The 17,505-nt window shown below is 38.5% G+C and overlaps 1 long non-coding RNA gene across 5 annotated transcripts in view; it reads left to right on the top strand.

Moving 5' to 3' along the window:
- The window catches only part of LOC103886963, a 39,164-nt gene that overhangs the window by 11,440 nt on the left and 10,219 nt on the right, over nucleotides 1–17,505 (top strand). For 4 of the 5 annotated variants that reach the window (XR_002523887.2, XR_650853.4, XR_650856.4 and 1 more), the window contains exons 2-5: nucleotides 3,833–3,949; nucleotides 5,883–5,981; nucleotides 6,547–6,695; nucleotides 8,762–8,913. This is a non-coding gene — a long non-coding RNA (uncharacterized LOC103886963). Of the gene's footprint in view, nucleotides 1–3,832; nucleotides 3,950–5,882; nucleotides 5,982–6,546; nucleotides 6,696–8,761; nucleotides 8,914–10,064; nucleotides 10,108–17,505 lie in introns of those variants that run through there. The other variant, XR_650854.4, reaches the window with a different exon arrangement.

Here is a 17,505-nt window from a genome sequence, read left to right as displayed (position 1 = left end):
TCCTTGCTACATTGTTCAATATGGTGGTCATTAGCCTCATGTGGCTCTTTAAAGTTAAATTAAATTCATTAGAATTGAATAAAATTAAAAATTCAGTTCCTGAGTTCTCATTACCATTGGCTACACTTCAAGTGTTCAGTAGCCACATGTGGCTAATGGCTAACATAGTGGACAGTCCAGGTTATGGAATATTTCCATCATTATAGAAACTTCTACTGGCCCACTTGACTTTCTAGGGTGCAGGGAGAAAATGACCAGCTTCTGGGTAGGTTGAGGCTTATGTGCAGATCCTTTCCACTGTCCCAAGTATTCACACTGCCGAGGCTGAAGTGCCCTGAAAATGTGCTTACTTTTCAAATGTTCAAGATGAATTCAGTTTTGACCCAACCCTTGGACTGTGAAGTAGCCTGAAGGGACTTTTTTAGGTCTGGAAAAAGGTAGGAAAACTGTCATTGAGCCTGACCCTGTCTGTCAAGGATGACTTCAATCTAGTTGGATCACCTGTCACTTGGTAGTGAGAGGGGTGGGGTCCAGATTTTCAGCCCCGCCAAGTGAAGGAGATGACGAGATGCTGAACAGACCAACACTAACATGTTTCCTAGGGTTCACCTGGACCTGGCATAGGCATCAATACGATTTACTTAATGTTGACACTTCTAATGCAGGATGCAATGAGTAATCACCAGATCAAGTTTCCATATAAACAAAATTATTCTCTCCATTTTGAAGAACTATGATTTGGCATTTTTAGGTGACTTGCCTAAGTTTGGATATCTGGAATTGACATAGTAGCTACACGCGATTTTAAGCCAAATTTTCTGATTAGAAGTTCTGAGACTCCCCCAATAAACTTAGCTATGTTGTAGTTTTAACAGTAAATATAAAATCACAAGCATCTTTGGTAGTGTGGTCAGAGTTTATTTTTATCTTGGGCTAATGATCTTTCATTCATTAGCATGAGCATCCCATTCACACATGGACCCATGATTCCAATAAAAATGTCAAAAGGTAATATGACTATAATTATTTTATTTTTCAAACTAGGATACCATGGATGCAAAGCCAAAAAAAAGTACATTTGCCCTCTTATCTCTCACAAGCTCACCTGGCATATGCCAATCAGGTAATTGCTTGTGCAAACGGATCATTAGGTGCACAATTACCTCATTTGAAACACAAATTCAGGGCTGAGTAGAAGCATTCCCTGCATGTGCAATTTTGTGAGTGTACTAATCATTACAGCCAATATGGAAAAATTAGCCCTTAAATTCTTTTCGCACCTATGGCTTTCTGTTTCCTTCGCTGATGGTATTCATTAAGATCAAACAAACATGATGTGTTTTTCTGGACATAAACAATTAGTCACTTTCCGTCATCGCTACTTGAGTAAACATGTACATAAAACCATGTTGTGTATGCAAACTTCACCTCATTCAATCTAAGCAGGGTAGTTCTCCTTTTACCCCAGGCTTCAGCTGACATTCTAGTTCATAACTGTTTGCATGGAAATGATGAAGCCTTTATTTTATTTTATATTTTTTCTTTCCAAATACATTTGGCAAAATCTTCCAAGCTGTCTCCTTTATGGCAGAATATTGTCCTTGGCCCATTTATATGCTAATTGCTGAAGTGTTACCTTTTACTGACAAGTATTTACATGTTAATTAACTTTGGGAGGATGGTTAGAAATACTAGTTTGCCCTCTTTAAAGTGATAAAGGGGATGTTCTTTCCTTTCAAGAAGAGAACAAAGACAGTATCATAAAAGGAAATTATTTAATTACCTCCTTCTAAGAATTAGAAATATGTTTTCCAGCCTTTCTCTCTGTAGAGGAATTCTCCAGATTGTGACCTGAGGCACAAAAGGAGCAGGGAGTGAACATTCTTCCTTTTAATCTGAGTTCCAGGTGAACACATCTGGTACATGGAATCTAGGTCAGTGATAGTGAAGGAGGAAGAGGAAAAAGAAAAAGAAAAAGAAAATGAAAAGCAAGCTTGGAAATAGTATATATTTAATCTAAAATACATGAGCATAAATTGATTCCATGAAAACCAATACAAATGAATTAAACATAGTCTCTTGACCTCTGATTTTATTATACTGTTGTGTGTCCTGGCAATCACTGAAGGGAAGGGAGTAGGAGAGTTAGGATGTGATAGAAGATGATGTGATGGAAATACTGAACACCTGACAGGAAGAAATGATCGAAGTGGGAGTTAATAACATTAAAACAACTAAAATGAAGACTACTTTGAACTTAATGAGCAAAAGAAGTATAGTGAAGTATGGCTCATCAAATAGGAGCAACAAGTAGAAAGACACAGGTATAAACCAAAAATAAAAATTCTAGGTCCCAGAACCAACTAAATGAATACCCTCTTCTTAGCCAAGGGCATTCCAAAATAAACCTGAAACACTAGTTCAGGCCACGATGGAAATGAGTGGTCGAACATGACCCATTATACCTTTCTCCCTTTGGAATTCAGTCTCAACTGACCAGCATTAACATTAAAACAGACCTTAAGACTAACAAAGCAGATTCTTCACACCAATAAAATGCCAAAATGACAGCTAACAGGCCCTAAAAGAAATCAAAGTACCTTTCCCCCCAAACATATTTAATTGACATATTTTGAAAAGGCCCTGCAAAGCTGTCTCCTGTGGGGAAAATCTATATCCTGTACAGAATCTCTTTCCCTTGCCATGTTTTTTTCCTGATCCAGGAGAGAATTAACTAAGAATCTGGTGCCTTTTATTAAGTCTGATAAGAAATATTTACAATCTATTCTCTCTGAAGCCCTGTTACTTGGAGGCTTTATCTACATAATAAAAACCTTGGTCTCCACAAGATCTTATGTTAACCCAGACACTTCCTTCCTTAGATAAATTTTTTCAACCACTTGCCAATCAGAAATATCTTTGAAATCTTTGAATTCACCTATGACATGGAAGCCCCTCCCACCCCTCCTATAAAACCAAGCTGTAGCCCGATGACCTCGGGCACATGTTCTCAGGATCTCCTGGGGCTGTGTCATGGGCCATGTCACTCATATATGGCTCAGAATATATCTCTTCAAGTATATTTCAGAATTTGACTCTTTTTATCAACACAGGAAAGCTGATCCTTGTCAGTATGTAGAAGGATGTTTAGGGGAGTAGATGATTTAGTGAGTCATACTTAGGCACTCTAAGGCTTGTAAACTTATAAATGTCCATGTTTGTTCTAATGATATTCACATAATTTTTTGAAATCTTCATTTTCAGGTGAATACCAGTGGGTACAGTGAGTCCTGTCTTTATCATCCTCTGGATGCTTGCCCAAAATTCATTCTGGCAACAATTTCTGGAGATTTTACCTGTCCCTATTTTTAGAATATACCTAGACGTTGTTCTCCGTTTCCGCTGCCTTTTAAAAGATCACTACTTGCCTCCTCAATGTTATTTAAAAAATCTCCTAACTGGTCTTATACCTTCCAGCTTGTCTAGTCTCCAATTCACTTTCCGTACCTTAGCCAAGATGATTCGCCACATCCTCACTTCATTGATTTATCCATTCAGTAAACATTTTCTTGTTGAGGGCTCAGTGGTTGGTGTGTAATTTTACATAATTGTGTACTCTAAGAAATTTGAATGGGTTTACTATACAAGTTACATACCCTTTCACTTGCTAACTGATAGTCACTTTCATAAAATCTAATAAGGTCTAAGAAGACTATGCTGTGAGCTCTGAATTTTGGATTTGAGGCATTTTTGGTGGTTCAATAGAAAAGGTAGAAATGTTTGTATTTTTCCATAAATGTGAGTATGTGAAGTTTACATTTTTCTTCTCTAGTAATATAGATCTGCCCTACCAATGGAGGTATCTTTTGTGATGCTACCACTTAGAAGAAGTGGAAAAACAGAAAGTTACATACCATCTTCTCCAACTTCTTTATTCTTCAAAAGGAAGGTAGTGAATGCTTAAAAAAAAAGTGAGGTCATTGTTGGGAGGGAGGTGCGAACTTGTGCATATTAATGTATAGAGAAAAACAAAAAGATAAAGACAAAAGATAAGTTCAAGGAGTTGTGTGGGGAGGAATGGGGATAATGGGAGGAGGAATAAGGAATGCCAAAAAAAAAAGAGAAAAGACAAAAAGTTCTGATTTCAAAGCAGAAAAGTAGTCCCTGATGGGAAACATAAAGAATACAGAGTAAATGTTTTATATGCATCTCAACATGCTTAAAATTAGTCTCTGGTAATAGAAGTAACATCATTTTGCAACCGAAGATGGATATATCTCCTTTGAAAGACTTTCTGTTTTAATAAGGAAACATAGTATGCGAATAGGGTTTTATTCATTAATTTAAGCATTGTATGAAATCTTAAACTTCTGATCACTGGAAGAAAGTTAACATCAGTATTTTGTAGAGAGGAAGTAATTTTCTGATCGTGTGCCACACGGAAAAGCATTATTGCCCTGTTGCATTTTTTCTTGACTTTTTTTTTTTTTTTTTTTCCTTTTCACATTTTGTTTGGTCTGGAGCCAAAAGAAGAAATAGATAGAGTCTGAGTGCCAGAACTTGGAAGGATAATTAGGGCCTTTCCTCTAACTGGTTGGCTGTAAGCAGGCAGTGGGAGCTCTTTCTCTCTGAAGTAGCAATCTGTAAGAGAAGAAAGACCAAGTGTTTTTTGTTTTGTTTGCTTTTGTTTTTATGCCAATGTCGCTCTAGCTCTAGCAGTATTTACTCCCCCAAAGGGCTCTTGTCTAGACATGGTGATCCCCATGATGACATTACGAACTATCCTACACAAACCTGATAGAAAGCCACAGGTAGACAAAGACTGTGTGTGAATAGAATTCAAGTTGAGTAAGAATGGTATGTTGTGAAAATATATATTTACCTTTTTTTCAACAAATAGATGAAGCATTAAGTATCAATAACATATGTCAGACTATGTTCTAGGTGATCAGAATATATCAGTGAACCAAGTCACCTGCCTTAATGGAGATTACAGTCTGGTAGAATTATACCTTCTTGTTTGCGTTTTTTTCCCCTTAAATCTTGCTTTATTAAAGTATGTTTTCAAATATAAATTATTACAAGTTACATTGGATTACAATAATTAATTGCAGTATCTTGGGAAAAAGTAATTTATTGGGAGAACAGTCATTTTTTCCACTTAATAAAGAATGGAAGAGCCGTCTGTATCCCAAATCCCTAATTAAACCCCACCTCTAGGCCGCCTATGAATTTACTGGAAGTATATTTTAATTACAGACAAAATATCAAGCATAAAATTTGTTTATGTTCTGCTTAGGAACCTGAAAATAAGAGATGAGAATGAACACCACAGTCACAGAGTCTTTGGAAATGTTTTATATTTATAAAGAAAAAGTTTTCTGTAATACCTTACATTTTGTTAAACTTCTCTCATGATCCACACACACATAAATAGCCCATTAAAATCTTCTCATTTATTGTTTACTTTTACCTCAAAAGTGAATATAAAAAGGAAGAAATTGTTATCTTTTTTTTTTTGAGACTTTAGAAATGTTGTATAAAAAGGGGGATAAAACGGTTAATTCTCTGTCCAGTCAATAGCTATGGTAACTATTTAGTATGATGAAGATGCCATAAGATATGAAATTAATGAACAATTGTCCTAATTTTCAGTAAACATTATTATTTTAAGTCTTCTATTGCTCAAGTCTCCTATTGTTTAAATTTTTATCTTCCTTTCCTTTTGAATGCTAGAGTTAATGACTGAAGTGTTCACATCAGAATTTTCCCCTTTTATGTAGCCCTCTCAAACCCCACAGTTCACATCCACTTGAAACATACATAATTATAAAAGATGAGAGACCAATTATTATCTTCTCTCCTCCCCTGTATCCTCACAGGTGCCTGGCTACTTCAAGAGTTGAGCTAATCACAGGGAAGATTCAGTCTCAGTTCAGCTGCCTCATTTGATCAACTCAAGACTGAGTCCAACAAAAGTGGTCTGTTTACTGAAACTCATTTTCATTTTTTCTCATTAATCTATACATGATTGAGACTGGAAAAGGACAAAAGAATAAAACGAATAATGACAGTTAAAAATCATTTTCTCTGGCCCTTGATTTTTGCCTTCTTTTTTTTTAAATGTAGTTACGTGCTCATTTTTTTTTTTCCTTTTTTATTCTCTGCTTTTCTTTTCTCTTGATTTTCCCACTTATGAAGGGGGATTTAGGAAATCCATGGTCTGAGTGCTGAGATGTTCTTATAGACCTTCAAGTTTTCAGCAGTACTCTGAATCAGAATAATATACTCCATCAAGGAGCCTGACAATTGGCACCACCTTCCCAGAAATCCAGGAGTGCCTTTGCCTGAGGAAAGCAGAAGGGAGTAAAGTCATGAAACATTGTGTGTGTGTTTGGATAAAATTATGTATTTTTGTTCACATGTAATAATTATGTATTTCTGCTAATTTTTCCTTTTAAAGGCTGCTATTAAGTTATTTAAAATCTACTGCCTAATAAAACTGCAATTCACCTTTGTAATTCACTCGTTTGTTCCCTGTCACAGAGAAGATAGAAACTGAGCAAGTTTTCTGCTCTCCTTCAATACCAACCTCCGAATAAAGTGATGGTGGAGAGAAAACAAGGATCTTGTTTCAAAAATCCTTTAATTCCATGTAATTGAAAACATGAGTCCAACTGACATTTTTAAGAAAGGTAAGGAGGGAGTGTATTACATAACTAAAAGTCCTGAAGTAGTGGTCACGTAAAGATTATTACATGTATTAACAATGTCACTCAAATAACCATTTTTTCCTTTATGTCTTTCTTTCCTGGTGCCATAAGATGGCCTCCCACAGCTAGTGGAAATTATTTGCTTCTAATTCACATTTAGCAGGAAGTAACAGTATGTCTTGTAGCAGCTCTCTGGAGGATCAGATAAACTTTTTTTTCCCCCATGAGTCCCTATCTGAGTGTTTGATTGGCGCAATTGGTCACATTCTCTGAACCAATCATGCAGTTAGGAGGATGGGACCTGCGTGTTGACTGGCTGAACCAGTCAAGACCCACACACATGGAGGTGGGGTAAAGTCAGTACATAGGCTATATGGGTGCCATGCTGATGGCTGAATTATGAAAAACTCAAGGAAAAGGGTGAATGCATGTTGGGAGGTTGAAAACAGTATATAGTCACCTCAGAGATAAACATCGGAAGGGTTAGGCAATTCTTAAAATGTCATTCTCAGCCCTCAAATGACATCCAGAACCTTAGCCTAGTGTAGATCAAAAATTTGTCACTCACATTATTGATAATCATGGAGTAATCATTAATTCAATGGCATTTAAAAATTCCTGTACAATGAATTTTACTTATGTAAAGTGAATTTTTACATTAGGTGAATTTTACATATACATGGTGAATTGGACTGGTTTTTGTATTTCAAAAAGAAATTTAGGCACAAGGGCTGTATGAGAGTTACATTTTACCGAGTTTTCCACCAGTTATTTAATAATGACTAGTCACACCACATGCCCTGCAGTGACACCAGTCTGTGGGTGTGAACTGGCCAGAAGGAAGGAGGGGATAGTAGGCCTGGCAGGGCCTATTGCACAAATCATAGTCTAGGGATTTATTAACAGGGCCCTGCAGTAGTGCTGACTTTAGCACAACACAGGGTTTGCTTTGCACATTATAGAGAAAGCTCTACCTGTTGGAGATATCTAAAGAACTTCACCTAAGCAATGATTTTCTTATTGTATAGACTGTGAGTTTTATTCTACAAATGTGAAAGGATAAGAAGTATAACATTCCTCTGTTTTTAAAAGTCAAACTAAATGTAATTCATTTATTTGGTAATGATCGAGAATGTAATTTTAGACATTATCAAAAGATTTTTCCTCCTTATTTTTCTTCCCCTCCTCTTGATAGTCCTTCTACCTTTAATTAAACCTCCTTTCCACAACCACAGTGGCTTCACATTCATCAGTCTTCTAGCCTTTATATCCCAGTAAGTTTTTATTGTATTTTGAAACAAAGACTTTCGGCACAATAAGGGATCATAAGGACCAGGCTGTTTCGTTTAGAAAAGGGAAAATGCAATGAGAATCAAAGACAAATTAATAATTCATTATATTGCTGCATATTACCATAGGATATATTCTGCAAACAGTTATCTAGCGTTTCTTGCATTATATATTATAATTCACCTCCCCCACAACAACAAAAACACACACACTAGAATAGGTTGCCAAAGGAAAGTGCAAAATCATTCCCTGGAGGTCTTCATGATAAATCTGAAAACTTCTTACCCTAATGAGTTTAGGAGATACTTTTTAGGTTTTCAAATTCTTCCTACATGGAAGCTTCTTCCCCTCCCTTTTCTCTCTTCACCTAATTCAATCCTGTTTACCATAATGACCTCAGGTACTCTTTCTGTTCAAATTATCCCAGCATATCCTGGGCTTTTCCTTTAGAATACACAGAATTGGCAAATATAAGTTGTATGTCATTAATGGGTTAATGTCTATCCTCTCTGTTAGACAGTCACACTCATTTGGCCAATGGTCATGCCCTATCTCCAGGTTCCAACACAGTGCCTGTTATATAATGTGTTCCATAAATGCTACCAAACAAATGAACATCTCACTTGGTAGACAGAAAATGGAAAGGAAGAAGAAAAAGCATATAGTCTTTTGTAGTGCCTAGCATTGTGCTAGGCATTACTTATTATTTTATTCTCATGACAACCTACAGTGATAGCTGATATTATCTTCTTTTGCAGATGAGGACACTGAAGCTTTAGAGATTGTTTAACTTACCTGAAATCAGTCAGTAGATATAAGAATATCTGCCTTCAACTAGCAGTGTGTTTTTCCATGATTCTATTTTCAAGATGATTTGCATCTTCTTTCAACAGGTTCTGGAATATTGAAGGTGGGGAATGTGAAATATTGTTTTCCTCTTAGAAGGAAATGACAGAAAAGATATTATCCTGAAAAAAAAATAAGGGAAAAGACATTTAAACTAGCTGTGGAAATTTAAAGAAAGGTGCAGAGAGTAATTTTACTGGGATGGCTTTTCTCTTAATGTGCCCTAAAGAAAGTACAGTACTGCATATTGAGTGAGGTTCACTCCCAGCAGCAGGGTGGGTCCGCATGAGCCATGTTTCCACCATGCACTTGGCATTCACTGGCCCCTGCAGCACTCCTCCAATGGAGTTTGCAAAGTTCTCCCTAATTTGGACCTGCTTCAGCCTTTCAGTCAAACAAAAGGATCACTTTTAGTGGGTGCCCTTGTCAGCTGTTTCTCTGAGAACCGGGCCTTTTATAACACCCAGAAAAAGCACTCAGTAATTGTGCAACCACCCCTGTTTCATTTATATAACTGAGATTGATGAGAAGGGAAGGAAAGTGTTTACAGTGCAGGAAGATAGGAATTTTGGGATTAAGTAGGAAGCAAACTGAAATGAGCTGTCTGGGGTAATTATGAAACACATACTTCATGTGTTTTCATTAGATATTACTACCATACTACATAAGGCAAAGGAGTTTGATTAAACTACAGTTCAGTATATAAATGTATGCATAAATTACAGGGAAAGTGGTTAATTCATTACATTTCAAAAACTCTTCAGGGACATTAAGTGAGTAGAAATTTAGTCACTAGGTACATAGCATAAGAAGAAAACTGTAATTAGGTGAAGGATGTGAAGACACAAAACAGACAACAAGTGTGCCACCAAAACATGGCCAGTAAAACTTGATGCTCATGGATTGAAAACATAAAAGCCAAGGTAACAATACATTGCAAAATCTAAGAAGCTATGACAACTTCATAACTATTATTGGAATCTATCATAATATCATTAAAATAATCTTCGCGTGAACTATATGAGTCTACCAATTCCCCTTTGTTATGTATATGATTTGTCCTTTTCTTTAAACTTATTTTAGGTCTGGGGATACAAGCAAAGATTTGTTATACAGGTCAAATCCTGTCATGGGAGTTTGTTGTATGGATAATTTTATCATCCAGGTTAAGCCTAGTACCCAATAGTTACTATTCTTAGTATTTTTTTTTTTGAGATGGAGCCTCACTCTGTTGCCAGTCTGGAGTGTAGTGGTGTGATCTCAGCTCACTGCAACCTCCACCTCTCAGGTTCAAGCGATTCTCGTGCCTCAGCCTCCTGAGTAACTGGGATTACAGGTATGCGTCCAGTTAAGTTTTGTATTTTTAGTAGAGATGGGGTTTCACCATGTTGGCCAGGCCGGTCTCGATCTCCTGACCTCATGATCCGCCTGCCTCAGCCTCTCAAAGTGCTGGGATTACAGGCGTGAGCCACCACACCCGCCCCCAATAGTTATTTTTTCTGCTGCTCTCCTTCTTGCCACCCTCCACCCTCAAGAAGACCTCAGCGTCGGTTGTTTCCTTCTTTGTGTTCATGAGTTCTCATCATTTAGCTCCCACTTATAAGTGAGAACATGTGATATTTGGTTTTCTGTTCCTGCGTTAGTTTGTTAAGGATAAGACTCTAGCTTCATCCGCACTCCTGCAAAAGATATGATCTCATTGTTTTTTATGGCTGCATAATATTCCATGGTGTGTATGTACCACATTTTGTTTATCCAGTGTGTCACTAATGGGCATTTAGGTCGATTCCATGTCTTTGCCCTTGTGAACAGTGTTGCAATGAACATTCACATGCATGTGTCTTTATGGTAGAATGATATATATATTCATCTGGGTATATATCCAGTAATGGGATTGCTGGGTTGACTGGTAGTTCTGCTTCTAGCTCTTTGAGGAATTGCCATACTGCTTTCCATAATGGTTGAACTAATTTACATTCCTGCCAACAGTGTATAAATGTTCTCTTTTCTCCTCAACCTCACTAGCATCTGTTATTTTTTGTCTTTTTAATAATAGCCATTCTGACTGGTGTGAGGTGGTATCTCATTGTGGTTCTGATTTGCATTTCTCTAATGATCAGTGATATTGAGTCTTTTTTTATATGCTTGTTGGCCACACTTATGTCTTCTTTTGAAAACTGTCTGTTCATGTCCTTTGTCTACTTTTTAATGGTGTTGTTTTTCTCCTATAAATTTGTTTAATTTCCTTATAGATGCTGGATATTAGACCTTTGTCAGATGCATAGTTTGAAAATATTTTCTCTCAATTCTGTAGGTTGTCTGTTTACTCTGTTAATAGTTTATTTTACTGTGCAGAAGCTAATTTGATGAGATCCCATTTGTAAAATTTTGCTTTTGTTGCTATTGCTTTTGGTGTCTTTGCCATGAAATCTTTTTCCGTTCCTATGTTCAGGATGGTATTGCTTAGGCTGTTTTACAGGGTTTTATAGTTTCGGGTTTTACATGTAAGTCTTTAATCCATCTTGAGTTGATTTTTGTGTTAATATATGGTGTAAGGAAGGGGTCCAGCTTCAGTCTTCCCCATATGGCTAGTCAGTTATCCCAGCACCATTTATTGAATAGGGAGTCTTTTCTCCATTGCTTGCTTTTGTTAGGTTTGTTAAAGATCAGATGGTCATTGCAGGCATCATGTTATCTGACTTCAAACTATACTATAGGGCTACAGTAACCAAAACTTCATGGTACTGGTACAAAAACAGGAATATAGACCAATGGAACAGAATAGAGACCTCATAAATAAGGTTGATCTATACCTTTTTAAGTGCTCAGCTCAAAAGAAATAATTTTTTATAACATTATCTCAGGACATCTTTGAGGAAGCCTCAATAAGTGATCTGTTTTTCCTCTGATAGCTAACAGTGTTAGTCATAGTTTCTTCTTCCTGAACTGCTCACATGCTTGGCCCTGCAGAGGCCCTGCCTTAGTCTTGTGTTATAAGAGAGTTGAAGAAGAACATGGGTTTCCTCCAGCCCCAGCCACATGCATCCTGTCTCCTCCTCAAGCACTAATTAATAAATATTTTTCTTAGTCAACCACTGTATTGAATTGAACTCATTTATTCTTTTCACTCAACAAATATTTCTTCCGCAAATGTTGGAGGGCCTACTAAGTGAAAGGCAGAATGTATTACTTTCTGAGAGCTGACGTAATAGAGGATCACAGATTTGGCAGTCAAAAACAAAGAAATGTTTGGTTCTTACAGCTCTGGAGACCAGGAGTCTAAAATCAAGGTGTTGGCGGTTGATTATTTCTGGAGGCTCTGAGGGAGAAAGCTCCTCATGCTTCTTTCTGAGCTTCTGATATTTCTTGGCAATCCCTGGAGCTCCTTGGCTTGTAGATCAATCACTACAATCTCTGCCTTCATCTTTACAATGCTTTCTTCTCTATGTCCTGTGTCTTTTCTTTTTCTGTGCCTTACAAGGAGGCTGTCATTAGATTCAGGTCCCACCTTAATCTAATATGATCAAATGTTGAGCCTTATCTTCATCATATCTGTAATGACCCTTATTCCAAATAAGGTCACATTTTGAAGTTCTGAGTGGATATGAATTCTGGGGAAATGCTACTATACCCACTATGCACATTAAGTTGGATTTGACTTGAAAAATTACTAGAGCTTTGGAGATCACATATTTGGGACTTACTCAGTGTGGCACAGATGTCTGACAAGTTAGGTATCCTGTGAAGAAAGTTCAGATTGAAGCTCAGAACCTGAGATTTGGCCAAATCCTCTGATCTGGTAGGATCAGAGCAAGGTCTTTAAACTGTGTCTGGGAGAATTCTAGGTCTTGAAAGGGCCATCAAAGGAAAGGGGAGGGAGGGTTAGGGAGCATCCAGGTAAATGACACTTTGATGAGAGCTGCTGGGCTTTTCTCTGTTTTGTATGCTGTGACTCTGTGTAAGAATTGATTTATAAAGAGTGTCCACTTCAGAAATGATAGAAAATTAGTGGTCAAGAACACCTCTTGCCCTAAACACTTATACTTATTTTAGAAGTATGTTTTCAAGTAGGGTAACACATTACAGCTTTCAAAGTTTGCTGTGGAATTAACCCCATCATCTCCAAAGGACCTCAAGGCTCATGGGGCTGGTGAGTTTCAAAATAAGGGAGGACATGAATAGTATTTAAATAGGTTGTAGGCCCAGATGCGGTGGCTCATGCCTGTAATCCCAGCACTTTGGGAGGCTGAGACGGGCAGATCATGAGGTCACGAGATCAAGACCAATTGCTGTTCCAAGATGGACGAATAGGAACAGCTCTGGTCTGCAGCTTCCAGTGTGATTGACACAGAAGATGGGTGAATTCTGCATTTCCAACTGAGGTACCTGGTTCATCTCATTGAGACTGGTTGGACAGTGGGTGCAACCCACGGAGGGTGAGCTGAAGCAGGTCAGGGCGTTGCCTCACCCGGGAAGCACAAGGGGTCGGGGGATTTACCTTTCCTAGCCAAGGGAAGCTGTGACAGACTGTACCTGGAAAAATGGAACATTCCCACTCAAATGCTGTGCTTTTCCAATGGTCTTAGCAAATGGCACACTAGGAGATTATATCCCATGCCTAGCTTGGTGGGTCCCACGCCCACAGAGCCTTGCTCACTGCTAGTGCAGCAGTCTGAGATTGACTTGCGAGGCAGCAACCTGGCAGGGGGAGGTGCATCCACCATTGCTGAGGCTTGAGTAGGTAAATAAAGCAGCCTGGGAAGCTCGAACTGGGCACAACCCACAGCAGCACTGCAAGGCTTGCTGCTTCTATAGACTCCACCTCTGGGGGCAGGGCATAGCTGAACAAAAGGCAGCAGAAACTTCTGTAGACTTAAATGTCCCTGTCTGACAGCTCTGAAGAGAGCAGTGGTTCTCCCAGCATGGTGTTTGAGTTCTGAGAATGGACAGACTGCTCCCTAGGTGGGTCCCTGACCCCTGTGTAGCCTAACTGGGAGACTCCTCCCAGTAAGGGCTGACTGACACCTCATACAGGTGGGTGCCCCTCTGGGACAAAGCTTCCAGAGGAAGGATCAGGTAGCAATATTTACTGTTCTGCAATATTTGCTGTTCTGCAGCCTCCACCGATGATACCCAGGCAAACAGGGTGTGGAGTGGACCTCCAGCAAACTCCAACAGACCTGCAGCTGAGGGACCTGACTGTTAGATGGAAAACTAACAAATAGAAAGGAATAGCATCAACATCAACAAAAAGGACATTCACACGAAAACCCCATCTGTAGGTTACCAACATCAAAGACCAAAGGTAGATAAAACCACAAAGATGGGGAGAAATCACAGCAGAAAAGCTGAAAATTCTAAAAACCAGAGCACCTCTTCTCCTCCAAAGGATCGCAGCTCCTCCCCAGCAATGGAACAAAGCTGGATGGAGAATGAATTTGATGAGCTGACAGAAGTAGGCTTCAGAAGGTCAGTAATAACAAACTTCTCCAAGGTAAAGGAGGATGTTCAAAACCATTGCAAGGAAGCTAAAAACCTTGAAAAAAGATTAGACAAATGGCTAACTAGAATAAACAGTGTAGAGAAGACCTTAAGTGACCTGATGGAGCTGAAAACCATTGCATAAGAACTACGTGATGCATGCACAAGCTTCAATAGCTGATTCGATCAAGTGGAAGAAAGGGTATCAGTGATTGAAGATCAAATTAATGAAATAATAACTTACAAGGGATGTGAAGGACCTCTTCAAGGAGAATGACAAACCACTGCTCAACGAAATAAAAGAGGACACAAACAAATGGAAAAACATTCCATGCCCATGGATAGGAAGAATCAATATCATGAAAATGGCCATACTGCCCAAGGTAATTTATAGATTTGATGCTATCCCCATCAAGCTACCAATGACTTTCTTCACAGAATTGGAAAAAACTACTTTAAAGTTCATATGGAATCAAAAAAGAGCCCACATTACCAAGACAATCTTAAGCAAAAAGAACAAAGCTGGAGGCATCACGCTACCTGACTTCAAACTATACTACAAGGCTACAGTAACCAAAACAGCATCATACTGGTACCAAAACAGATATATAGATCAATGGAACAAAACAGAGGCCTCAGAAACAACACGACACATCTACAACCATCTGATCTTTGACAAACCTGACAAAAACAAGAAATTGGGAAAGAATTCCCTATTTAATAAATGGTGCTGGGAAAACTGGCTAGCCATATGTAGAAAGCTGAAACTGGATCCCTTCCTTACACCTTATACAAAAGTTAATTCAAGATGGATTAGAGACTTAAATGTTAGACCTGAAACCATAAAAACCCTAAAGAAAACCTAGGCAATACCATTCAGGACATAGGCATGGGCAAGGACTTCATAACTAAAACACCAAAAGCAATGGCAACAAAAGCCAAAATAGACAAATGGGATGTAAGTAAATTAAAGAGCTTCTGCACAGCAAAATAAACTACCATCAGAATGAACAGGCAACCTACAGAAAGGGAGAACATTTTTGCAATCTAGCCATCTGATAAAGGGTTAATATCCAGACTCTACAAAGAACTTAAACAAATGTACAAGAAAAAATGAAACAACCCCATCAAAAAGTGGGCGAAGGATATGAACAGACACTTCTCAAAAGAAGACATTTATGCAGCCAACAGACACATGAAAAAATGCTCATCATCACTGGTCATCAGAGAAATGCAAATCAAAACCACAATAAGATACCATTTCACACCAGTTAGAATGGCGAGCATTAAAATGTCAGGAAACAACAGATGTTGGAGAGGATGTGGAGAAATAGGAATGCTTTTACACTGTTGGTGGGAGTATAAATTAGTTCCTTAGTTTAACCATTGTGGAAGACAGTGTGGCGATTCCTTAAGGATCCAGAACGAGAAATACCATTTGACCCAGCCATCCCATTACTGAGTATATACCCAAAGGATTATGAATAATGCTACTATAAAGACACATGCAAATGCGCACAATAGCAAAGACTTGGAACCAACCCAAATGTCCATCAATGATAGACTGGATTAAGAAAATGTGGCACATACACACCATGGAATACTATGCAGCCATAAAAAAGGATGAGATCATATCCTTTGTGGGGACGTGGATGAAGCTGGAAACCATGATTCTGAGCAAACTATCACAAGGACAGAAAACCAAACACTGCATGTTCTCACTCATAGGTGGGAATTGAACAATGAGAACACTGGGACACAGGGAGGGGAACATCACACACCGCGGCCTGTTGTGGGCTGGGGGGCTGGGGAATGGACAGCATTAGAAGAAATACTCAATGTAAATGATGAATTAATGGGTGCAGCAAACCAACATGGCACATGTATACCTTTGTAACAAACCTGCATATTGTGCACATGTATCCTAAAACTTAAAGTATAATAATAATAAAAAAAATTAAAAAAAAAAAAAAAGAGAGAGCTCAAGACCATCCCGACCAACATGGTTAAAACCCGTCCCTACTAAAAAGTACAAAAATTAGCTGGGCATGGTGGTGCACGCCTGTAGTCCCAGCTACTCGGGAGGCTGAGGCAGGAGAATTGCTTGAACCCAGGAGGTGGAGGTTATAGTGAGCCGAGATCGCACCACTGTACTGCAGCCTGGGCAACAAAGTGAGACTCTGTCTCAAAAAAAAAAAAAAAAAAAAAAAAAAAAAAGGAAGCGAGGAGAGGAGAGGGGAGGGAAGGGGAAAGCAGAGGAGAGTTGGCTGTAAGGAAAGGTCTAGAGACCTTAAGATGCTGCTCGGAAGGACGACCTCCTTTCATCACTGTTTTGAAACTGGCGGCTTCACTAGGACTGTTGCTAGGGGTCATCAATATATTCTGAGAATAGGACTGTTGCTAGGGGTCATCAATATATTCTGAGAACAGAGCAAAGCATTTTATAAAAGGGTCCTTTCTCTCGAATGCTTAAGAGGTGAATGTTCCCAGCTTAGAGTCAAGCTCATTCATTGCCATCACACTGGCAAATGACTAGTAAACATGAATAGTATTTAAATAGGTTTTAAGAAGTGGACTCAGGCTGAGGTACCATGGTGATTATTCAGGGAAATGGAGAAAGCTTCTTTAACTCAGATTTGGGCTTCTAAGCTCTTTAGCAGCCCCAAAGCAGTGAGATTGTTAAAGTTATAGAGGCTTTCTGGACCCTCACATCTGTTTATGAATAACCTCAAACCCTAAGCTAAGCAAATCTATTTAACTCAATGTAATTATAAATATGAGCTTTTATTATTCAAATGACTTCTTCATATGCCGGGAAAACCACCTTGCAAAGCTTATTAAGAACCACAGAACAGAAATCTTTGTTCTCACGAATGACAGATGTCTTAAAGCAAAACAAAGCAAAATAATAACAAAATACCCAACATCCTCCAAATGGCAGCTTTTTATACTCGATGAATAATAGATATTTGACCTCCAAACCAGTGACACATTTGGAAGGGAAAAAATGACTGTTTGGCCACTTGCTGCTCCATTTTGATTAATAGGCTTCTCCTTCAGTTGGTTTGGGACCCACATAATTTAGTATTTCCGTTGAGATCATGTGGATTCAACTCTGACAGCCCCTCACCTTCCCTTCCTCTCCTCTCCACCTGCCTTACCAGCACCACCAAAT

This window comes from Papio anubis, chromosome 8 (genome assembly GCF_008728515.1).
Source record: "Papio anubis isolate 15944 chromosome 8, Panubis1.0, whole genome shotgun sequence".
NCBI classification, from domain to species: domain Eukaryota; kingdom Metazoa; phylum Chordata; class Mammalia; order Primates; family Cercopithecidae; genus Papio; species Papio anubis.
Note: the sequence above shows the minus strand (reverse complement) of the source record. Positions and strands in the feature narration are given on the sequence as shown.